Raw genomic sequence first — 25711 nt, forward strand, 5'->3', positions numbered from 1 at the left:
CAGTTCCTCTTGTTATCAGGATACTGTCCTGCACTTTTAGACTTGTTCTTGGGTTGAGGTGATCTCTGACTTGTCCTCTCCTTGAAGTAGCTTAACACTGCATAGTGTGTAGAAGTGCTGCTTTCAAGAAACTGGTATCTGCGTCTCCCATGTGCATCTGTTCTGCACAGGAACCTAAGACTGAGATTAGTTCTGGAGAGGGGACCTGGCAAAGCCAGAGACCAGCTGGACCACAGCTGGACCAACTTTTTTTGTGTCCTCTCTGCTCAACGACCAAACTAGAACTACCCTAAAGTGAGTGTATGCTTCCTCTTCCCTTGTAACAACCTCCTACAGGTGGTGTAACATCCCCTGTGAGTGGTGGAGAAGAAAAGCATAGAAGAAAGGCGCTCAGAGATAGGTAGAGAAGAGAAGGTCCTCATTGGTGTACAAATAACAATAAACAATAACCCTTTGGTTACCTGCAGCTGTGCAAAACATAAGTACAGTTATGCATAATAGTGACATTTTGTGGTAAAACTTAGGTACTGCTTCATTACCAGTTTAGTACAGACTTTAGCGAAGGGTGTAACAATAAGCAACACCCGTGGTGGGATACCACACATTTGTATATCATATACTTACTTTATACACTTCTATAAGCCTGTATATGTAAAGAGAGAAATTTATTGAAAACTATATCTCTCTTATATAGATAGAATGGATCTATTTGTAGTACTCTTTTTCTCTCTGTTTACATATACAGTCTTATAGAAGTACATGAAAGAAGTATATGAAGCATAAATAGGAAGCATATAATAGTGGGGACAGTTAAAAAAGAATTTCAGGGAAATGAGATTCCACAGCACTATTTGGAAGCGAGATGTCTGCAGCTGTGTGTAAGGCACTACCTTGTATACAGCTCAGTGGAGGGAGACTGGAGAAGTGAGTTGTGGTGACAAGTAAGTAAACAAGGGCCAGACTGCAGTGCACTCATTGGAAATACAGCTGCTTTCTAGTCATCTGATCACACTGGTGTCCACCCACAGAGTGGGACCAGAGCTGCAGAGAGATTAAGAAATAAGCTAAAAACTGTGAAATGACATTGGAGAGTGGCTGTTTTTGCATTAGTAGTGTAATAATAATGGTGTGTATTACTCCAGGGCCGTATTTTTTCAATTTCCTGGGATGACCCCTTTAAAAATGAGTTTGTGCATAGGTAACCACATATACAAATACAATATTCTTTTCTGCATTCATATGAAAATAATCAGAAAATAAGTCTGGACGTACAGTACCTCTGTGGAGTACATGTAAGGACAAAATACTGTATCTGAAATGTACTATTAGGCTGGGTTCACACTACGTATATTTCAGTCAGTATTGTGGTCCTCATATTGCAACCAAAACCAGGAGTGGATTAAAAACACAGAAAGGATCTGTTCACACAATGGTGAAATTGAGTGGATGGCCGCCATATAACAGTAAATAACTGCCATTATTTCAATATAACAGCCGTTGTTCTAAAATAACAGCAAATATTTGCCATTAAATGGCGGCCATCCACTCAATTTCAAACATTGTGTGAACAGAGCCTTTCTGTGTATTCAATCCACTCCTGGTTTTGGTTGCAATATGAGGACCACAATACTGACTGAAATATACGTAGTGTGAACCCAGCCTAAAGTGTCAGTTTCTTGTAGTAGATTAATTGCTTGTCATTTCACCTTCTACATAGATAGACAGCACCTTACCTTCACATAAAAACTAATTATATTCACTCTGCCCGTGACTGCAACATAGATTGAAAATGACTGTAGTGTGAATGAAGCTCTAGCATATAAAATCAAATTGAAATGCATAGTAGGCTGCTGTCTCAAATTCACCCCGGCCGGTACTGCAGTACCATCCGAGTGAACATCACTTCTTTTGAATTTGGATACGGGCACATTCGGATGTGCCCGCATCCCAATTTACCATAGCAGACAATGTAAAGCCGTACTTTACATTGTCAGCACAGTCAATTTTGTGCTGCTGCTATTCAATGAAAAGCGGCTGCACAAAGTTGACATGTCAGTTTTCTTGCAGACCCATTGGAATCCCTGCCGGAGTGTATGTGAATTCGCCCTTTCAATAAATAGCGTCCGTTGTTACAGATTGCAGTTTGCAGATTGAGAACGTGGCCTAACATTGCAAAACATTATTTGCCCTAAATTTATACTTGTGATTTATAGGCGGCATCGGGTTATCAAGCACGCTCCACAGCAGAGTGCGCTTCATAGCAGGTGGGGGCCGTCTGCACATACATGGGGCCGTCTGGTACATTATTTAAGTTTTGGTTGAATAATGGTCGCTTTCAACATTTTCTCCTGTCTGAACATTGCACAGGTGCCTTAATGATCCAGCCCATGTTCAGTATTCACACAGCTCACAGCTGAGGAATAGGAGACAATCTGCCTAGAGCATTCCTAATGATGAGGAGGGCGGCGAGTAGGGACGGAGAGGTTTTGCTAGCCTAATGCATAGACATTCTAAGCCCCGGCCCCTGCAAATTTAAAACTTGTTTTTTTAGGACAATAACTGCATCACCTGCCGAACGGACCCCAGGACAAATCTTGGATTAAAAGCAGCTATCCGAAGGTACAAGCGGTTTGGGGGGGTCAGATTGTGGGTACAGTGTCGCTTTAACCCCTTAAGGACAGAGCCAATTTCGATTTTTTGCGTTTTCTTTTTTTCCTCCTTGTGCATCAAAGGCCATAGCACTTGCATTTTTCCACATAGAAACCCACATGAGCCCTTATTTTTTGCATCACTAATTGTACTTTGCAATGACAGGCTGAATTTTTGCATAAAGTACACTGCGAAACCAGAAAAAAATTCAAAGTGTGGTGAAATTGAAAAAAAAAAAACGCATTTTGTTTATTTGGGGGAAATGTGTTTTTACGCCATTCGCCCTGGGGTAAAATTGACTTGTTATGCACGTTCCCCAAGTCGTTATGATTAAAACGATATGTAACATGTATAACTTATATTGTATCTGATGGCCTGTAAAAAATTTAAACCATTGTCAACAAATATACGTCACTTAAAATCGCTCCATTCCCAGGCTTATAGCGCTTTTATCCTTTGGTCTATGGGGCTGTGTCAGGTGTCATTCTTTGCGCCATAATGTGCTCTTTCTATCGGTACCTTGATTGCGCATATACGAATTTTTGATCGACTTTTTACGACTTTTTATTACAATTTTTCTGGATTTGATGCGACCAAAAATGCGCAATTTTGCACTTTGAGATTTTTTGGCGCTTACGCCGTTCACCGTACGAGATCAGGAATGTGATTAATTAATAGTTCGGGCGATTACGCACGCGGCGATAGCAAACATGTTTGTTTATTTATTTGTTTACTTTTATTTATAACCTGAGAAAAGGGGGGTGATTCAGACTTTTATTAGGGGAGGGGGCTTTTTATTGACAACAACACTATATATTTTTTTTTTACACATATACTAGAAGCCCCCCTGGGGGACTTCTAGTATATACACTTTGATCTCTCATTGAGATCTCTGCAGCATAGATATGCTGCAGAGATCCATGAGATAGGCACTCGTTTGCTTTCGGCTGCTGCAGCCGGAAGTAAACGAGTGCCGAGCCGGGGACACGCCATCTTGGAGAGGTCCCCGGCCGGCTTCAGAAACGGAGATCGCTCCTCCGGGATGATCTCCACCACTAGACACCAGGGAGACGCTGGATCCGGTAATCGGATGCAGCTGTCATGTTTGACAGCTGCATCTGATTACTGTATTAGCGGGCACGGCGATCGGACCGTGCCTGCTAATACCTGCGGTCCCGGGCTACAAGCGGCACCCGGCACCGCCGCGGTTCAGAGCGGGGTCGCCGTGCGGCCCCGCTCTGAACGCCCTTACCGGCAATAGGGCGTACCTATACGCCCTTTGTCGTTAAGGGGTTAAATGGATCGTACAAGAGAATGAGGGTTGACCTCAGGGAGTATAACCAAAACACTGCTTTTCCCACATTGCCCCCTGGAAAATCAAATATGCAAAGATACTTTAGAGACACCTTTACATGTTTCTCAACATCATTGAGCTAGCCAGACCTTCCTCCATGAAGGAACAACCAAGGCAAGGGGGGTCTCCAGTCAAGGAAACCACCTTTCAACAAGCCACATTCAAGTACCGCAGTACTTTTGCATAAATAGAGCTTAGACTAAAAATGGGCAAAAAATCCAATTATTCACGGAAAATAAGGCACACAGCCCTTGATAGATTTCCCCCAATGTTTAACCCCTTCAAGACAGAGCCCTATGATGCCTGGAAGTCCGGGTCAAATTAATGCAATGCTCCTCCCCGCCTTCTAAGAGCCATGGCGCTTTTATTTTTCCACCTACAGGGCTTGTTGGGGTATCATTTTTTGTGCCATGATCTCTAGTTTTTAATTATATCATAATGGTGTAAAAGAAAAGTTTTGATCGCTTTTTATTATTTTTTTCTTATATAATTCAAGGAGGTATATTAAACTTTTATTGCCGGGGGTATAAAGGGTTTTTATACTTAGTGTAAAAAAGTGTATTTTTTTTTTTTTCTTATTTTACAGTTTAATTAGGCTGGGTTCACACTATGTATATTTGAGGCTGTATTTGTGAGGCTGTATAGCAACCAAAACCAGGAGTGGATTGAAAACACAGAAAGGCTCTGTTCACATAATGTTGTAATTGAGTGGATGGCCATCATTTAATGGCAAATATTTGCTGTTATTTTAAAACAACGGCTGTGGTATTGAAATAATGGCCGTTATTTACTGTTATATGGCGGCCATCCACTCAATTTCAACATTGTGTGAACAGATCCTTTCTGTGTTTTCAATCCACTCCTGGTTTTGGTTGCTATGAGGACCTGACATGAGGACCAAATACAGCCTCAAATATACATAGTGTGAACCCAGCCTTAACCTGAACAGGTCCCTAAAAATATCTGATTTGAGGCTGTATTTGGTCCTCATGTCAGGTCCTCATAGCAACCAAAACCAGGAGTGGATTAAAAACACAGAAAGGCTCTGTTCACATAATGTTGTTATTGAGTGGATTGCCGTCATTTAATGGCAAATATTTGCTGTTATTTTAAAACAACGGCTGTTGTATAGAAATAATTGAAGTTATTTACCATTATATGACGGCCATCCACTCAGTTTCAACATTGTGTGAACAGATCCTTTCTGTGTTTTCAATCCACTCCTGGTTTTGGTTGCTATGAGGACCTGACAAGAGGACCAAATACTGCCTGAAATATACGTCGTGTGAACCCAGCCTCAAACATGCAATCAATAGATTGCATATACTGCATAGATTGCATAGCATAGATCAGTGTTATCGGCGATCTATGCATACAGCCTGCCTTAGAGCAGACTCTATACATAGATTCCCTATCCAACAGCACGGAGGTTGTTCTGTCACTGAGTACCTAAAACACCACGATTGCTGTGCATTGTGGCGATTAATGGGTTAATCTGAGGCAGCTGCAAGATCAAAGCTGCCTCTCATTATCCTCAGCTACCGGGACACTGATGTGTGCGGGACCGCTCTCACTTCAGCGGTCCTGCACAGATCAAACCCCCTCACAGTCAGGAATATATATATATATATATATATATAATTTTCCTACTGCATAGGGTATGTGCAGTAGGAACGTATATACAGATTACTGACGTGAAGGGGTAAACATGGCCTAAATTTGCACTGTCTATGTTGGCAAATGTTTTATCCCCTTTAGGACCAAGGATTTAACTTATGTCCTTTTTTGCGGTGTATTGCCGCTCAAGGACATACAGTTACATCCTGGGATGAAAAGGGGACAGGAGTTGTGCCCGTGCCATCCCGCAGGGCGTCCCGGCTGTCAGTGATAGCCGGACACCTGCTGTATCTGCCACAGCCCGCGCCGGGTGCGGAACGGGGCAGATAAAACTATAAATGCTGTAGTCAGGCCGATTGCAGCACCTATAGGCTGGGTTCACACTACGTATATTTCAGTCAGTATTGTGGTCCTCATATTGCAACCAAAACCAGGAGTGGATTGAAAACACAGAAAGGCTCTGTTCAAACAATGTTGAAATTGAGTGGATGGCCGCCATATAATGGCAGATATTTGCTGTTATTTTAAAACAACGGCTGTTATATTGAAATTATGGCAGTTATTTACTGTTATATGGCGGCCATCCACTCAATTTCAACATTGTGTGAACAGATCCTTTCTGTGTTTTTAATCCACTCCTGGTTTTGGTTGCAATATGAGGACCACAATACTGACTGAAATATACATAGTGTGAACCCAGCCATAGTGTGGAATAGGGAGAATCTTCCCTCTATTCCTATCAGGGCCGTGCAGAAGCGATCGCACGGCCCCAATGTTTGCTATGGCACCAGGAGGGTTCCCTGAAGCCTCCTGTGTCATAGCTATGGTGGCTGAGCCTGTTCAGCTTTGCCTGTTTTACAGGCACATTATTAATGTGGCTGTAATCAGGCAATCAGATAATAATGTCCCCATGGTGGGACAGTGAATAAAGTAAATAAAACATACGCAGAAATAAATAAAGTACACAACACATAAAATCCCCATAGCCCCCAATGCAATAATAAATGTAACAAAAAAAAAAAAAAAAAAAAAGTACACATATTTAGTATTGCCGTGTGCGTAATGATGCTGGCAATAAAATTATTACATAACTAAACCTGCACGGTGACCGCATGGGAAAAAAATGAAAATCACTAATTTTGTAACTTTTTCAAGAAATGTGGGCATTTTTCATACCCAAATTGTACAGATATTAGACAAATTTTACCACTTACACTACTGTTCAAAAGTTTGGGGTCACATTGAAATGTCCTTATTTTTGAAGGAAAAGCACAGTACTATTCAATGAAGATAACTTTAAACTAGTCCTAACTTTAAACAAATATACTCTATACATTGCTAATGTGGTAAATGACTATTCTAGCTGCAAATGTCTGGTTTTTGGTGCAATATCTACATAGGTGTATAGAGGCCCATTTCCAGCAACTATCACTCCAGTGTTCTAATGGTACAATGTGTTTGCTCTTTGGCTTAGAAGGCTAATTGATAATTAGAAAACCCTTGTGCAATCATGTTCACACACCTGAAAACAGTCTAGCTCGTTACAGAAGCTACAAAACTGACCTTCCTTTGAGCAGATTGAGTTTCTGGAGCATCACATTTGTGGGGTCAATTGAACGCTCAAAATAGCCAAAAAAAGAGAACTTTCATCTGAAACTCGACAGTCTATACTTGTTCTTAGAAATGAAGGCTATTCCATGCGAGAAATTGCTAAGAAATTGAAGATTTCCTACAACTTTGTGTACTACTCCCTTCAGAGAACAGCAAAACAGGCTCTAACCAGAGTAGAAAAAGGGAGAAAGTGGGAGGCCGCGTTGCACAACTAAGCAAGAAGATAAGCACATTAGAGCCTCTAGTTTGAGAAACAGACGCCTCACAGGTCCCCAACTGGCATCTTCATTAAATAGTACCCGCAAAACACCAGTGTCAACATCTACAGTGAAGAGGCGGCTGCCGGATTTTGGGTTTCAGGGCAGAGTGGCAAAGAAAAATCCATATCTGAGACTGGCCAATAAAAGAAAAAGATTAAGATGGGCAAAAGAACACAGACATTGGACAGAGGAAGACTGGAAAAAAGTGTTGTGGACGGATGAATCCAAGTTTGAGGTGTTTGGATCACAAAGAAGAACGTTTGTGAGATGCAGAATAAATGAAAAGATGCTGGAAGAATGCCTGACGCCATCTGTTAAGCATAGTGGAGGTAATGTGATGGTCTGGGGTTGCTTTGGTGCTGGTAAGGAGGGAGATTTGTACAGGGTAAAAGGGATTCTGAATAAGGAAGGCTATCACTCAATTTTGCAACGCCATGCCATACCCAGTGGACAGCGCTTGATTGGAGCCAATTTCATCCTACAAGAGGACAAGGACCCTAAACACACCTCCAAATTGTGCAAGAACTATTACAGCAGAAGCAGGCAGCTGGTATTCTATCGGTAATGGAGTGGCCAGCGCAGTCACCAGATCTGAACCCCATTGAGCTGTTGTGGGAGCAGCTTGACCGTATGGTACGCCAGAAGTGCCCATCCAACCAATCCAACTTGTGTGAGCTGCTTCTAGAAGCGTGGGGTGCAGTTTCTCCAGCTTACCTCAACAGATTAATAGCTAGAATGCCAAAGGTGTGCAATGCTGTAATTTCTGCAAAAGGAGGATTCTTTGACGAAAGCAAAGTGTGATGTAAAAACAATTTTATTTCAAATACAAATAATTATTTCTAACCTTGTCAATGTCTTGACATTCTATTCATTTCACAACGTATGGTGGTGAATAAGTGTGACTTTTCATGGAAAACACAAAATTGTTTGGGTGACCCCAAACTTTTGAACGGTTATATATATATATATATATATATATATATATATATATATATATATATATATAGTTAGTGATGGTGATGAGTGAATAGATTGAATAGTAAGGTATTCGATCTGTCGAATATTATCGAATAGTTCACCGAATATTCGATAAATATTCGATAAGCGTTCAAATCCCCCAGCTTCCCGTTTTTACCTGGTCGAATAGATGTTTTTCAATAATCAAATACTTGTTTCCATTGACTTTAATGGGATCAAATATTCGGGAGATATTCGTATGAATATCGAATATTCGAATATTTCACTATTCGCTCATCACTATATATGTGAGTGTGTGTATACACATATATATTTAGGTGGCATATATATAATTTAAATTGAGATGGGAATTGATGATACTGTATTTTATTCTGTATTAAATTTTGATGTGGAAACAATTTTACATATGCTAAAGAAACATTATTACAGTATCAATTTTATTATTTTGGTTCTGTTCCTAAATCTTATAAATACATTTTTGTGAGCAATTCCTCAATTTTCTTCTTTGAATAGATTATTTTTTTCTTCCCATGATTATAGGCTAGTTATAATCTTCTTTTGATTATAATCAGCATCTGTTATTTCTGTGGCTTTTGTTCTCATCGCAACCGACTTGTCACATGTTGGAACAGTATTGTCTTGTTATACTGTCATGAAAGAAACATTTATACTGTATTGTTAAGTGTATGCTGTATAGATATCTATAAATATAAAAATTTGGACAAAATAGCAATAAAACAGCTTACATGCGCACAAATACATTCATACACACATACACAGACATTCATTGCCTATATATAGGGAATCTGATCTGTAAAATCTCTTCTAATAGACACAGTAAAGCAAATAATTATTTTGGTGTGAGTGATATATACTGTTATCAGAAGATATGTCATACTTACCCATACATTTTTTCTCTTCTGCAGTTATCAGATTACTACTGGTGTTGGAAGAATGTACAGTAATCCGCTTATCACATCGCTGTAGCAGCCAAGAGCATATTTACTATCACAGGTAATTTTTATGTTTACCACAGTCATAATTGTGTATAAAATACAGGAATTGGGTCCCACCTCAGGTCACTTACTAGGCTATTTACTGAGTGATCTTACCAATGTGTCTCTGTGCACATCAATAAATAATACTCAAAAGAAAGATAAAGAACCTCAAGGTATATAGCGTACTGTGAATAGTTAATATATTAAGAATAATATCAATAATAATGTGGGAATTTATTTTTTAAACGCATAAGGGTAGGCAGCAATGCTTCAGAAAAAAAGAAAAAATACAATACATACTCATTAAAATATATTTGTTAAAATTCCTGAAGAGAGTCCATAGGAATAAAACAGGTAATGTCCAATTCAGATCTATCGCCTCATGATAGTGAGCGCTCGTAGTTGCTGGCTTACTGGTCCGGTGTGGGGTAGTGCATGCAATGTTTTACCTAGGTAGAACCGTAGCTTCGAAAAAAGAAGTCACTTGGCCTAGGGCTTCAGTCGGAGGCTGCTCATGCTCTAGCGAGCTGTGTTCTGATGTGCCGTGGCCACAGCGTACAGGATCAGCGATGTAGGTGAACTGGAAGTCCAACAGGTAACGTGTGATGGATAGTAGTAGTTAGAGCTCTATGGATGGAGGGTGTCGTAGTCCTTACGATACTCCTCGAGTGTTAGACGCGTTTCGAAAAATCCTCTTTACTTCCTCAGTAACGAAGTGGTTAATTGTATGTGAAACATAGTATTTTATACAAAATATCAACGGAGACGTTTAGTTCCGGAGTCAGTAGAAAAACAGGCCTGGAGCATAGGATTTGTATCTGAGGTTTCTAATATCATATGGACTGGAGTCTAAGTGATTTAATTGCACAGTATCCTGAAATTGGACGAAGCAATGTTATAAATACTTTGTAGTTATATGTTCAACAAATTAAAAAAATAATAGAATTTGTAGACAGCAATTAAGCTTAGATAAATCACATGCATGTAAGTATATGGTCCGTAAATAGTACAGAACTGCATATAAAACGCATATGAACCGCATATAAAACACAAACAAATGGATAAATATCTAAAAGTCAATAGATTATGTTGTGTGGAAATCCAAGGCATCATAGTGCTGATATACGATCCATCAGAGAACCACACAAAAACAAAACCCATAAAACATATATAAAACGCAATAATATGAATTTATGTCTATAATGTGAAAAAGTGTCTATAATATAAGAATAAAATTGCAAGCCAAAAGAAATTAACAACGCATCAAGTCACCTGGATACACTAATAATCGTACATGTAAGTGTATGGTCCGCAAGTGGACTACAATATAAAGAACCCATATGAAACATGAACATGTGAATAAATGTCTAAAGATCAATAAAGAATGTTTTGTGGAAATCCAAAGGCATCGTAGTGCTGATATACAGCCAGACATACGATCCATCGGCGAACCACACAAAAAATTTGAGAAAACCAAAAATTTCTAAATCTAAGTTTAGACCATCTGAGGCCAAGGTTTGAAATTCATATATAGTTTTTGATTCCTGTTGCGACATTTTAGTGATATGATTCCCTCCCTGACAGAAAATAACACAGAGAATATAAGTCCCGAAGGATCTTGGTTGTGGTACTTTTTGAAATGTGATGACACTGAATGGTTATCAAAGCCAGCTCTAATATTCCGAATATGCTCTGCATGCTCTGCAAGCTCTGAATACGATCTACATGTTCTGCCCACATATTGGAGATTGCATGGACAGGTTAACATGTAGATCACCGATTTGCTATTGCAGGTTAATAATTCCTTAATAGAGAGAATATGTGCGTTGCTGGTAGATGTGACATGTTTGGTACTGGATAATTAGTGTATCCAGGTGATTTGATGCGTTGTTAATTTCTTTTGGCTTGCAATTTTATTCTTATATTATAGACAGTTTTTCACATTATAGACATGAATTCATATTATTGCGTTTTATATACGTTTTATGGGTTTTGTTTTTGTGTGGTTTTCTGATGGATCGTATATCAGCACTATGATGCCTTGGATTTTCACACAACATAGTCTATTTAATTTTAGATATTATTCATTTGTTTGTGTTTTATATGCGGTTCATATGCGTTTTATGTGCAGTTCTGTGCTATCTTCGGACCATATACTTACATGCACAATCAGTGTACCAAGCGACTCGATCTGTTATTAATTTCCTTTGATTTATTTTCTGTGGCTGTTTATCAACAACATGATGGTTTGCAATCCTCTTCGCTTTTGTTTTAGTTGAATTTCTATATTATATCTTATAGTTTATTCTATATTTTATTTTAGATATGATTTTTATATTATAGACATGAATTCACATTACTGCGTTTTATATGCGTTTTTATGTGATCTATGTAAGCTTAATTGCTGTCTACAATTCTATTATTTTTTTAATTTGTTGAACATATAACTACAACGTATTTATAACATTGGTTTGTCCAATTTTAGGATACTGTGCAATTAAATCACTTAGACTCGAGTCCGTAGGATATGAGAAGCCTCACATACAAATCCTATGCTCCAGGCCTGTTTTTCTACTGACTCTGGAACTAAACGTCTCCGTTGATATTTTGTATAAAATACGAAGTTTCACAAACAATTAACCACTTTGTTACTGAGGAAGTAAAGAGGATTTTCCAAAACGCGTCTAACACTCGAGGAGTATCGTAAGGACTACGACACCCTCCATCCATAGAGCTCTAACTACTACTATCCATCGCAGGTTACCTGTTGGACTTCCGGTTCACCTACATTGCTGATCCTGTACGCTGTGGCCACGGCACATCAGAACACAGCTCGCTAGAGCATAAGCAGCCTCCGACTGAAGCCCTAGGCCAAGTGACTTCTTTTTTCGGAGCTACGGTTCTACCTAGGTAAAACATTGCATGCACTACCCCACACCGGACCGGTAAGCCAGCAACTACGAGCGCTCACTATCATGAGGCGATAGATGTCTCACATGTTTCAGATCTGAATTGGACATTACCTGTTTTATTCCTATGGACTCTTTTTAGGAATTTTAACAAATATAACAAATATATTTTAATGAGTGTATGTATTGTATTTTTTCTTTTTTTTAAAGCATAACTGCCTACCCTTATGCGTTTAAAAATAAATTCCCACATTATTATTGATATTATTCTTTATATATATATATATATATATATATATTAACTATACACAGTACGCTATATACCTCGAGGTTCTTTCTCTTTCTTTTTCTTTACAGTCATAATTGTACCTTAGTAGTTTCAGTAGTTTTTCAGGATTGTATATCATGTCTACAATTGTCCGTATCTATACATCCTGGAAGCACATATGGATATATGAAAGGTATTGTGTTTCTCCCTTCACCTACCAGCTATCTAACAGCAGTTTGGAACATGAATTACAACTGACAAATTCACTTTTAGGGTACAAACACACTGGGCTTATCCGCAGCGGATTTCTCGCTGCAAATTCCCAGCGAGTCCCACTGCGGATCCCTTCCCTGTACACTCTATGGGCAGACAAACTCGCAGCAGGATGGACATCCCGCTGTGAGTTTGTCAGCAGCCACCCCGTTAACCCCCCGCCGCCGGAGCATGTACATCACCTTCTCCCCATTCCTGCTTGCTTCGGGGGTTCCCGGCAGGTCCCGGTAGGCCAGTCAGTGCGCTGCAGCGGAGAAGGTGATGTATACTCCGGCGGCAGGGGGTTAATGGGGCGGGCTGCTGACAAACTCGCAGCGGGATGTCCATCCTGCTGCGAGTTTGTCTGCCCATAGATTGTAAAAAACAGGGATCAGCAGTGGGTCTCGCTGCGAATTCCCAGCGAGAAATCCGCTGCAAATAAGCCCAGTGTGTTTGTACCCTAACTTTTAACATGTCTGTGACGATTTAACAGCAATGCTTTTACTTTATAACATGGTTTAACTGGATTCAAAATAAAAATATATTTTTACTGAAGAAGTGTTGGATCATCAACATTTTGGATACTTTGTAAACCAAGAAGCGATTCATATATCCTGTAGATGAGCACATGGATAAAGTGAACCTAAGGCTATTTTTCACGTGGCAGGATTTGGATCAGTATTTTGTATTAGTATTCGGAAGCTATAACTAGAAGTGGAACCTACATGGAGATAAATATAATGGAAAGACTGTTTATTTCTTCTTTGCATCGACCCACTTCTAATTTCATTCTGCAAACTGATTTAAATATTGCCATGTGAACGTGACCTTTTAATGCTTTTTGTCACTAAAACATACTGCAATAACTATTGCTACATACCATGTACCTGGTTGGGCTCACCAAATGCATGTACTCATTCAGACACAAATGTTATGCGCTAATACTGCAGCTGCCCCTGCCAGATGACAGAGAACACAGACCCATAAATCAGGATATTGTAGTTTGAGACAATATAAACATAATATCTATTGACTAGCTTGCCTTTTGTTTTGGAAATTACCCACACTGTACATTGTCATGATTACAATACATTCACCACAGCCTTGGCAAAAGACATAGTAGCATTGTTGTTTCCCAATCCCTGCAAAACACAATGAGGCTCAAAACTGCATGTGCAGAATAATCTTATCAGAGCTTCTAGCATAGCATCAAACCTGTTGGGAGAGACAAAAGGCGTCTTTATGCCTGAAGAATAAAGTGTGTTCTGACTTCTGGCCTCCGTCACATCTGGATGACTTTATTGATTTTATGGGTAATTTTTTTTTTTTTTTTTTTAGTACAAACAAAGGTATTTTCTATTTACCAGAATTATAATTTAAAGTGACATTTGCCTACAATAAAAATACATTACATGTGTGTGCCCTGTTACTTGCGTTTACTATATATTTTCTACATTGGAACATGAAGTGTAATCATTATGTCTAGTTGTGGCCAGGACTTAGGATAATGATTCGAAATGTGTCAGAATGATTGTTACTGTTTCATGTTGGAAATGCTTTTAACTTTGGATACAATAAAGAAGGATGCTTTAGCTTCTAATTCCTGCCATGCTGGGTTCACTTTACTGTTTGGCTAATGCATCAGGACCATATTTGTCATAGGTAGGAAAACCTAATACATTGGGTGAGTATACTTGGGGAAAATTACAGAGTATAGAAACACTTAAAAAAAGATGTCTAAGATATTAATTTATATATAGGCTATGTTCACTCAAACAATTTGACGCTAAGAGACGACAGTCTTTTAATAATTACAGCTACAATGATCATGATCATTATTTGCGGCAGTAATTATCAAGACTGCCTTCTTTTGACGTCAAAATGACTGCCATCCAGAAAGGCAGACATAAAACAAATGTGTGAACATAGCCATAGTCTGTTCTTTACCTGGGAGCATCGATTCACTTTTCTATCCTAGTTCTGTTACCATACCATAAGACAGAGTGTCTAGTGGGTGCCCCCTTCCTTGGCACTTAATACCGAAGGAAATATGCCCCAAAAAGGCTATTCACAGGCTTAGATACCAGCTGTACACTGGCTGTGCAGACCATGTGATACCATGCAGTTACATCCAATGGCTCACAGGGGATGTCTTTTCTGATCTGAGTCATGCAAAGAAGGGGTCCGCGAAGCCTCAGTTACGAGTCTCTAATCACTGGAATAGCCAGATATCCCTCTCTCCAGAGAAGGAAGCCTGTTACCAAGGGGTGCTTCCCAGTGGGTAGAACACCAAACCACCCTGATACGTAGCCCCTAAAGTCCTCCTGTTGTGAGCATTTGGACCCAAATAGGGAAACACCAGGGTGGCCCCTATAAGTCAAAGTCTAACTCTGTTGCGAGTGTAACAACATAAGACAAGAGTTACCAAGGCGAGGCATCCATTCACCGACAGCTGTTTCGGGGTATTTGCCCCTCGTCGGTGTGGAGTACTCCATTGGATTTTTTTCACTGATCTCCCTGAGCTCAGTGATTGTTGTGTTTTGTTGGTCTATTTTTCATTGCCCCTGGTAGCCAGAATCCTGCTCCATACTGATGAGGGGCAAATACCCCAAAGCAGCTGTCTGTGGATGGATGCTTAGCTTTGGAACCCTTATGTCATTACACTTGCAACAGAGTTAGACTTTGACATATAGGGGCCACCCTGGTGTTTCCCTATTTGGGTTCCAGTGCTCGCAACAGAGTAAGGACCATGAGTAGGGACTATGTATCAGGGTGGTTTGGTGTTCTCCCACTGGGAGGCACCCCTTAGCAACAGGCTTCCTTCTCTGGAGAGGGGGATATCTGGCTATTTTGTTGTTTTGAGACTCGCAACTGGGGCTCCACAAACCCCTTCTTTGCATATTCAAATTTTGTAGGGAGGCAATCAGGGGAGACTCCTAAATAAGTACTCCATAGGATTTTTTTTCACTGATCTCCCCGAGCTTAGTGATTGTTGTTTTTTATTGACTCTACACTTTTCCAGTACCTTTCCCCTTCTATAGTGCCTCAACCAATAATAATGTCTCTGTGGTTGGTATGTAAGTGGGTTGGGAGGTAGGCAGTTAGATGACTCCAGTAAATGGTATTCCCAGTATACAAATACCCAATAGGTAGGTTCCCCCCATCTTTTAGGCAGCAAGCACCTCTTCATATGGTATGCACAAGTGCAAAATGAGTGACATCATTGTGTGTGTGTGTGTGCATCCTGGAGGTGGAGGTGCTCCAGGCCTCTAATGAGCTTATGCAATTTTTAGGGCACTTGGATATTGTTGAAGGGGTCTCTTTACCCTAGTCCTAGAATCTTTCATTTTTATCTTTTTACTTTTCTGTATTCCTCTGCTTAGTAGTAGCCTCCACATTTATATCTCCGAGCTTAGTTGTCCTTTATGTGCATCAGCATGCCAAATTTGCAGACTTACCACAGGGGAATACGAGTCGGTAGGAAGATAAAAATACAGTAAATAATGGAATCAATGTGGTTTGAAGGACAGGGGATTGGAGGTGACAGAGTCACTTTAACAGATTAATGGTGATAAAAATAAAGGTAAAATTAAAACTTATAATTTTATAAGTCACTTGCTGCCCAAATAAGTTATTGTCCTGATTCCTCTTATTGTGTCTTTATAATCAGCAAGAAAATAATATTGTCAGCTCAATGGTTTATTTATTTCAACATGTCAATTAGAGCGATTACAGAAAACCTTTTCCAGAGTCACCGAACAGCTGAACCATCTATCTGCCGTCTTGTGTTTGCTGTTATGGGTTCAATGTTGTCCCTATTTCAGTGTGTAACGTACATTGTTCCTTAGTATATTATAGTGTCAAAATAAATCTTAAATGAAAAGAAGGGGAAATAATTCAAGCCCACGACAAGTGTAAAATTATTTGGAGGAATGGTTTACAAGCTGTGCCAGCTTTTTTTTTTCTTTACTCTTTATTTCTGGGTGTTTTTGTTTTTCTTTACAAAGAATGAAATGATGGCTGGTGATAAAATGGATTATGAGCTTGTTTTGATGCCATTGCTTCTTGCCTCATCTCTATGCTGTTTTCCTTTCCTCTACGTTGTTTTTTCTTGTTCATATGCTGCCTACATACTAAACAGAAAGATAATACCAAGTATTGAATGCTTCTTTGTAGCATTACAATGGTGTACTAACTATGAACAGTGCAGATTGAGGTTCTCTCGCCTCCCACAGTTTAATGTCACCCCTCACTAAGTGAAGCCATTTAAATTTAGCTTTGACTTTTCTTTTTCCCTTCAATATTCCGTCATGTCCATTTATTTTGTCTGTCAATAGCACATAAACCATTTAGCACAAGGTTGTTATTCAGAATGCAAGACACCTATCTTGTAGTTTTATCTGTTAAAAGGATCTACTGGGGAGCACTAAGTGACTGGAAGCAAATAACATACTGTGTTTCGCTGTGTGATGTGGGTAGATAGGTTGGAAAAGTTTCTAACTAAAGTTTTCCTGATGAGACTCTTGTCCTAGAGATTGTTGGCACAATATAATGTCTATTAGGGTTATAACATTGATAGTCACCAGGACTAAGTTTGGTAAGGATGAAATGGCATGGGTTAAGTTTGAGAATATTCTATCTAGTCTACCCATCTGATTATGTGTTATTGAATTAACAAACTAGAATGCGTAAAAACTTTTCTTTATCAATGTGGAGATCGATTAATATTTGGGACTATCCATGATGTTTTCTATAAGACTATGTTCACAGCCTTATTTTGAGCTGAAAATTACAAAAAATGGCCAAAAAAAGCAGACGTGTACAGAAAAATTGCTGAAATTAAGACCTAGTGTCTGAACATAGTGTGATGGTGACTTTCATAATGTGTTTGACACATAGCCAGTTGTAAAGATAACATGTGGGTTCAGATGTTGCTACTTCTTCTTTCTTTTTTTGTCACCTTTTTATTGTTAGACAAGCAAATTACTTATATTAGTGAGACACTAGAAACCATTCATTAATACATTAATATGTTCCTTTTTCCTGGAATGTTGAAATTTTAAAAAATGTTATATAAATCAGAAGAAAGCATCAGAAGATAAATAAGTCCAGTATTCCATTATTGCCAAAAAGATAATAGAACAATCTCACTAATACAGATTAATCTGTACTAATCCTGACCTTATTTGCACAACCACACTGCGTGCAGACAAAAATAATGATAAATTTGGTGTGTGCCAAAGTAATTACCCCCTCCTGCACTCCCCTTTTGGCTAGCACAGCACAGATCTTGCAAAAAAAAAAAAAAAAAAAGATTACAATTTATTTTGCGTAAACACCTTGCTTGCACAAAGATTTGCAACTATTTGCAAAGTCGGTTCCAGGCACAGTCTTGATGGTTTCCACAGTGAGTCTAAAGCAGAAAAAAATGGTTAGGAGAGAGGATTTGAGAAACTTTGACAAAGGCTAAATTGTGATGTTTAGATGACTTTGATGGCTAGAGCTTTTCTAGAATGTTCCAGTTTGCAGCAGTTAGTACCTATAGGTGGTAATAGGTACTAATAGGTATAATAGGTATAGGTACCAATAGGTGCCCATAGTTCATTAATGTGTGTTGGGAGCTAAAAATTGCTGCTTGTTGAAAAAGTTAAGTGTGCCTGTTATAAAAAAAAAAATATGAACAAGACATATCAGAAGTTATATTGGTTTGGGTCTGAATGGTCAGAGCGCATCTGATCAGAAGTATGAACCTGTAGATGTCACATGATCTGGACAGACTCCCAATGTCTATGGGGCTGTCAAGGTCTCATGGACACAGTGCAGGGAGAGGATTGTATGACAGCACAGTCATCTCCCGTCTACTGATCAGTCATTTTTTGAACACTCAGATCCCAACTGATAACTGTTTCATGTCCAGAGGACATGTCACAAGTTTTTTATTAGTAGTAGGTACTCATTGGGCACTTAACCATTGAACCAATTGGCATCAGAGGCAAATGCCCTGGCCTGACAAACCACATTTTCTTTTATATTTTGTGGACAGCTGGGGGCTTATATGTTGCTTACCAATGAAAGATAGCATCAGTATTCCCTATGGGAAGAAGACAAGCCAACTGAGGTACTCTGATGCTCTGCCAATGTTTTGTTAGGAATCTTTGGATTCTGATCTCTTGATTTCTCCAAATCTCAATTGAAAAGAACTTCTGTGAAATGTGCTGGAAAAACAAATCCTATTGTTGAAGGCCTAGCTTCAGCGGTTGGTTTTATTGTAATTACTTATCGTTGGTAATTTAGAAGCTTTTCACATTTTTTAGTTGTGTGAAAAAATTGGGTAAATAGTTGTCCCACTACAAATCAGTTGTGTCCATCTTTGTGGCAGATTTCTTGATCATTTCCACTATTAATTCTCTAGTACCATGTAATAACCCCCTACCCACCCCCTTTGGATCACCCTATTTTCACACTTGGCATCAAGGGAGAAAGGAAATGAAACCTTCCTCTGCGTCTTGTCTTGTTACAGTTTGGTGCTCTATTAAGCACAGTTATTCCAAGATAGTTCTTATGCATAGTGAAGTGTTTCTATATTCCTGATATCTGTAATATCAGCTGAGAAAATACTGAATTAATGAGAACACATTAAGCGTTGTACAGCTTGTCAACCTGTATGTAGCTTCTAATTGTTCTTCCATCGGTGGAACTAAATACAGCAAGTTAATAGGAATCTGCCCAATCACATTTTTAAATTAATTTCTGGACCTTTTCAGGTTTTGCATTATTTAATATTTTAATTGACTAATCAATCTTTATAGCAGCACAGTATCAGCTAAGGAGACGTCTGATGAGAGGTGCGGAGGAGCCTTTACAGCTCTGAGAAGTAATTGGAATGCTAAATAGCTAAAAAACTAAAATGGTTTGTAGTGGCTAAAAGCAGTTACATAATTGACAGGCACTGTCTGGGTGGCTCTAAAGTAAAGTTATCCGTGTGTATTAATTTTTATAGGTATCTTTTTCCTTTTAATAAGTCCAAAATTCTGTGTGGAACAATTTTATCTTTATAAGGGTCAGAGCTCAGTTTATCTGATAAAGAGCCATGACAGTTTTTATTTTTGCAAAAACGTCAGAGACCAGATGTAAGCTGGTCGTCTATGGAAGTTTATGATCTGCCTTACACACATGGGGGGACATTTATCAAAGGGTGTAAAATTTAGACTGGTGCAAACTACCCACAGCAACCAATCACAGCTCAGCTTTAGGCAGTGCTGAAAGGAAAGAGGAGCTGTGATTGGTTGCTGTGTGCAGTTTGCACCAGTCTAAATTTTACACCCTTTGATAAATCTCCCCCATGGTGTTTTTTTGGTGTTGTATTTATCTCTCCCTGGCGTTTTTGAGGCTCTTTGGTAGTCTTTCCAAAATGCAGCATACTGAGCGTGTGGCGTTTTTTTTGTTTTTTTTTGCAAACTGTGGTGTTTTTTTTCTACCATAGACTTCAATGGGATTGTTCTGGTTATCTCAAAAACGACATTGCTGTGTGTATGGCATTTTTTTCACCTTTTGTGGTCATCAACTAGGTTATGTGGTGGGGGGGGGGGGGGGGGGGGGGGGGAGTTCAGCACACAAAAATGCCTCAACCACAAAAAAGATTATTCAAACATAAAGTCAAAAACGCCTGAAAAATGCCAGAAAAAAACTAAAGCATGTGAGGGAACCCTAAAATTAATTAACTTAACTTATATACCTATTTTGAGTCTCTGCCATTAAAAATATCTTTTATCATGTCATCAGGCATTTCAAAAGTTATTGATCACAGCGGGTCGGTGCTGAGACAAGGTGTGATAAAGAGATATAGCTGGGGAAGTGCACTGGAGCAGCGCTATCCACTCCCTGGCCACTCACTTATTGTGACAATGTACCCTCTCTCTCTGGCTATATCTCCTACTCACAGCAGGTCTCAGCAGGTCTCGTTTGACATGCCTGGTGACATATTAAAAGTTATTTTCAATGACAGTGACTCTTTAACTACCCCAAGATAAACAAGCCAAAAGCTAGTCTATATGTCCTGGTGATAGGTTCCCTGTAAAAATTTTTCAATGACTATACCAATCGCTTCTTGCATCTGTAAGGGGAAATTAAAGGGGTACTCCAGCCTGGGGGTATTTTTAAACTATGGCCGGGAAGGGGGTGGTTATAGATGGCGGCGGTCACTTACCTGCCCAGTTCCAGCACGGGGTCCCAGATCGCGCCGCCCCGCACACCTGTCCCGCGGCCGCTTCCTGGTGTGAGCTGCGGAATGAGATGTGACGTCTCAAGGCAGCTTAGCCATTCAGCAGCCATAGCTGAGTTCCGCCTCGGTCGCTGAATGGCTGAGCTGCCTTGAGACGTCATGTCTCATGCCACAGCTCACACCAGAAGGCGGCCGCGGGACGGGTGTACTGGGCGGCGCTATCCGGGACCTGGCACTGGAACCGGGAGGTAAGTGACCGCAGTCGTCTATAACCACCCCCTCCCCAGCCATAGCTTAAAAATACCCCCGGGCCGGAGTACTCCTTTAAATGTTTGTTACCACTGAGATTCTCAGGACTCTTAGGGTGCGTTCTCACAGTGTGGCCATGGTCATGGTTTTTAACCACATGCATCCCCCCTCTAAATAAGATCATACCCATATTAGGGATTCAATTATGTCTCTTAACTGCCTTTTTAGAATTCTGTACATCAATAGTTCAAGACCATTAGGTGCTTTATTTTAAGGATATTTCATGCATTTCTATTTTGTATAACTGTTCTATGGAAATGTTAGCTTGCTTGGAAACACAAGTGTGATCCTAAAATGTCAGCATACATATCAGTTGCATTTCATTTGGTTTTTCAGCTATTGGTCTTTGATAATCCCAAGAGGCCTAAAAGGAAAGCTTTCGCTTTGTAAGCGGTTTGGTCATGCTTACAGTTTTCATTGTTTTGTGTTATAAAGATGTTGTGTTTCAGCGTATCAATAGCTTCTATTGTAAGCAGCAGACAAAGTGCATACGAATAAGCCTTAGTCTTGGTACCATTGGGACCCATCGTGCATATCTGCAATGTGTGGATTGTCTAGAATAAGAAGTCTTTTAATGTGACATTCTCTTGTTATGTCATTGTAGGTTCTGAATTAGTGAGCCAAATGAGTTTTAGTATAGGGACAGCCTTGGGATCACCTTAGTTTTGTTAGGCCAGTTTCACACGTTCAGGATCGCAGAAGGTTTCACGCTGAGAGTTGTGCAGTAAAATTCACTGCAATCCTGTGTCCAGTCATTTTGTATGAGTTTACATACTCGCTGCTGATTATTTTTTTCCACTACTAGTATGTAAAATCCCTTCCCCCTTAACCCACTTCTGCCCGTCCACGCTCTGGCCTGCTTTTGTGGCTCCTGGCTCCCTGATGTCCCGCTCAGCCAATCAGTACTCTGTCCTGCTGCACCCACTGATTGGCTGAGTGGGATGTCAGGGAGCAGGGAGCCACAGAGGCAGGAACGTGGAAAAGTAAAGTATTCACCGGGTCCTGATAGGTTAAGGGAGACGGGGCTTTACATACTCGCAGTGGAATGAAAAATCTGTTGCAAGTATGTAAACCCTTACAGAATGACAGGACACAGGATCACAACAGAATTCGCTGCGAAGTCTGTGTAAAAGTGTAAAATCCGCTGCAATCCTATATCTGTGAAACTACCCTAAAACTGAATTTGTCAGCTGTAATTCAGGTTCCAAACTGCTGATACAATTAGATGGCTGTCAGTTCAAGGAGACAAATGGAATTTACTAATTTGCAAATGGCTGACAAATTTCTTCCTGATTTTTGAGTGTAGCTTGCACCAAAATGGCAACATAGAAGAACCTTTTCTCTTAGTAAATTCTCTGAACTTAAATCCAAATTTCAAGCCACACCACTCTTTCGGGGAAAAAAAATGCTATTGTATGTCTATGGCCATCTTACGGTTTCTGACAGACACAAATTATGTTAACCTCTATGACTCAGGTTTTTTTTTTTTTTGTGTGCCCCCCCCCCCCAAAAAAAAAAAAAAAAGTGGGGAAATGCCAGAGGACTACTGAAGGAAAAACATCAGAAAATACACACTGCCTCTAAGCCTCTATGATCCAATCTTTTTTGGTGTGTCTTCCCCCCCCCCCCAAAAGGGGGGAAATGCCAGAGGGCTACTGAAGGAAAAACATCAGAGAATATGTAAAAACTGCCCCAGTCCAAGCATGCTATGATTTAGACACACTGCCACTGAGCCAAAAATAACACTAAAAGGTGGAAACAAATGGCAGAAACAAAAACGCCATGTAGGCATGACAAAAATAACAAACTTACTCATAAGCAGCAAACACCAGCCCATCTAAAGCTTTATAAAGTATTCACAGATAAAATGGGAACCAATACCGCTAATGCAAAGTCCAAGACAAAACAATAATTCAGCAGTAGTGATATCTGGTTAAAACGCAGTATTTGGTGGTAAATATGGATTATCAGAACATGGAAAGTATCGCTCTTAATTTGGCGGCTGGTGTAACGCCAAGCAATCCTCAAGTCCCGTTTTTCTTTAGGGTTGGAATGGGTTATTGATTATGTCAATCAAGACAGGGTTTCACCATATAACTGCAGCACATTGCTGATTTAAAGTAATCGGCTATTGGCTTTTATTACAAATATAGTGATTGCTTCCTTTTCTTTATTTGTCCAGCTTGGTTTCTCAAAAAAATAATGTAGATGTTAAGTGATAACAATTGAGTACTACAGGGCTGCTCTCACAATGCTTCAACTTTGTTTTCCTTGTCTTTCTGGTGTCAGAAAGGCTTCTAATATACCTAAAATTCCACCTGACAGCACTTGGTAGAAATCACCACATAAATTAAAGATGTGGCTTATGAGAAATGAACCAGTGATGCAACCAGGGAGAAAGCACAGATAGATGAAAGGTATATAACTGCCTATGGGGACCTCATTGAAGCATGGCGTGTCAAACCTAATCTAAAGCAAGAAGCAAGTTTCTAGACCTTGTCATACACTGAGACACCTGACCATTCCTTTATTATAGAAGAAAATGGTGGTAACTTCAGGATAATTGTAAGCAATAGGTTTTTTCTTATGATTGTGCCTAAGTTCAGGCCACTGATGGGAACTAAAGGGCAATTACAGTGTAAAAACTGGTAATGTGTTATAACAGAGAATATATAATGATTACTCAGGATTTACATACGACAAAAAAACTACACAAATAATTCAGAATGGTGAGCCAATTAAATGCTCAGCATACTGGGAATGCACATTCCTCCCTTGTGCAGCAAGCAGGGAGAGGGGAGGGAAGCTGCAGGGAGAGGGGAGGGAGGGAAGCTGCAGTGAGAGGGGAGGGAGGGAAGCTGCAGGGGGCTTTGCTGATGAGGAAGAGGGGAGGAGACTTTGGAGGCTGACTGATTGAGTTGCCCACTGCTTATACTGTACCATCCCATCTGGCATTTGCCAGAACTTTTAGATGAGCAGTCCAGCCATGCATTCAATTGATAAAGTATTAATTCCATTTGGAGTAAAGAATAATATTATGGAGTTTGCACAGACACTGTGATGAAATATGTTTTGGCAATTATAATTAGAGAGCGAGCAGATGGCAAACTCCTAATAAAATCACTTTCAAAATAAATGAATTTGCCAGGCTTTAATCCTTGATTATGTGCTTGACTTCTCCATTTATATTTAGAATAGTTCCTGATGTCCATGGCTAAAGGCAATGTTTCCTGCACGTACATCAATAAAATAAAATGGGCAAATCAGTAAGTGTGCACAATTAGCTCAACAAATAATAACAAGATTGAAAAGTTTTATAATACCCTTAGGTTTTGTTAGTTTATACACCATAAATTGCCAGTTGCCAATAGAGGAAAAACCTTCTGGACTAAAAACTGAAAATGCAAAATTTATGTCCAATATAATTTAACTACTTGTACCAGAGGTTCTGTAAGGTATAAGCTATTAAGTTAATTCTTAGAGTCAACCAAAGCTTGAGGGGTGGTGGTTGTAGGTTTGAACACCCAGAGCCCAACAAATTAAAACTTTTGACATACAGTATCTTTGTAACTTGTGAAAACTTTGTTTAAATTATGGGGACACTATTTCATAACCATTTTTTTTTAAGAAATTGACTGCAAACAGTTTTGTAATATGCTCTTTATTATTTTCTATGTTTAAGTTTTCTATGTTTAAATCGACTTTATACATATAACCACTAGGTGTCTCCCTTCCTGTCAAAATGCAGTCAATGGTCCCTTCCGTGCAGATATATATATATATATATATATATATATATATATATATATATATATATATAATATTTTATTGTGCAAAAAAAGAGACAAAACACAGGAGGTCTCAGTCCATTGCGTGCTTACAGACATAGCCTTATGTGCTCATATAGCAAGACAAGTCTTCACTGCGCTTGGCTATGTTCACACAATGTTTTTTCAGCTCCGTTTAATGGACGTCATTTAGCAGCTTGGCTTCCCCTTAGTGCAATGACTGGTGTTTGTACATTATTCTACGATGGGATTTCTAATTGCCCTTTGGGTGTGTCTTTGAAAAGCCCATTGAATTTAATAGTAAAAGCGGAAGGAACGGTGGAAAAAGAAGAACTGTGTGTGAACAACTAATAAAAAAGTCCGCTGTTAGCAAAACACGTCCGAAAATAATGATCATGTTCATTGTTTTGACTTCCGCGGTAAAAACACCTGTTATTCAGTACATTGTGTGCATTGGACATCCGTCTTTCCATTGACTTCAATGCATTGCATTGCAG

The 25711-nt window shown here is 39.5% G+C and overlaps 1 protein-coding gene across 3 annotated transcripts in view; it reads left to right on the forward strand.

Annotated features, from left to right (window-relative positions):
• APBA2 (amyloid beta precursor protein binding family A member 2) overlaps positions 1 to 25711 on the forward strand; it is a 302541-nt gene that overhangs the window by 43590 nt on the left and 233240 nt on the right. For all 3 annotated transcript variants that reach the window (XM_069956545.1, XM_069956547.1, XM_069956548.1), the window contains exon 2: positions 9396 to 9483. The gene's annotated coding sequence lies outside the window, so the exon portion shown is untranslated. The remainder of the gene's footprint in view (positions 1 to 9395; positions 9484 to 25711) is intronic.

The sequence above is a fragment of the Dendropsophus ebraccatus genome, chromosome 1 (genome assembly GCF_027789765.1).
Source record: "Dendropsophus ebraccatus isolate aDenEbr1 chromosome 1, aDenEbr1.pat, whole genome shotgun sequence".
In the NCBI taxonomy this organism is placed as follows: Eukaryota; Metazoa; Chordata; class Amphibia; order Anura; family Hylidae; genus Dendropsophus; species Dendropsophus ebraccatus.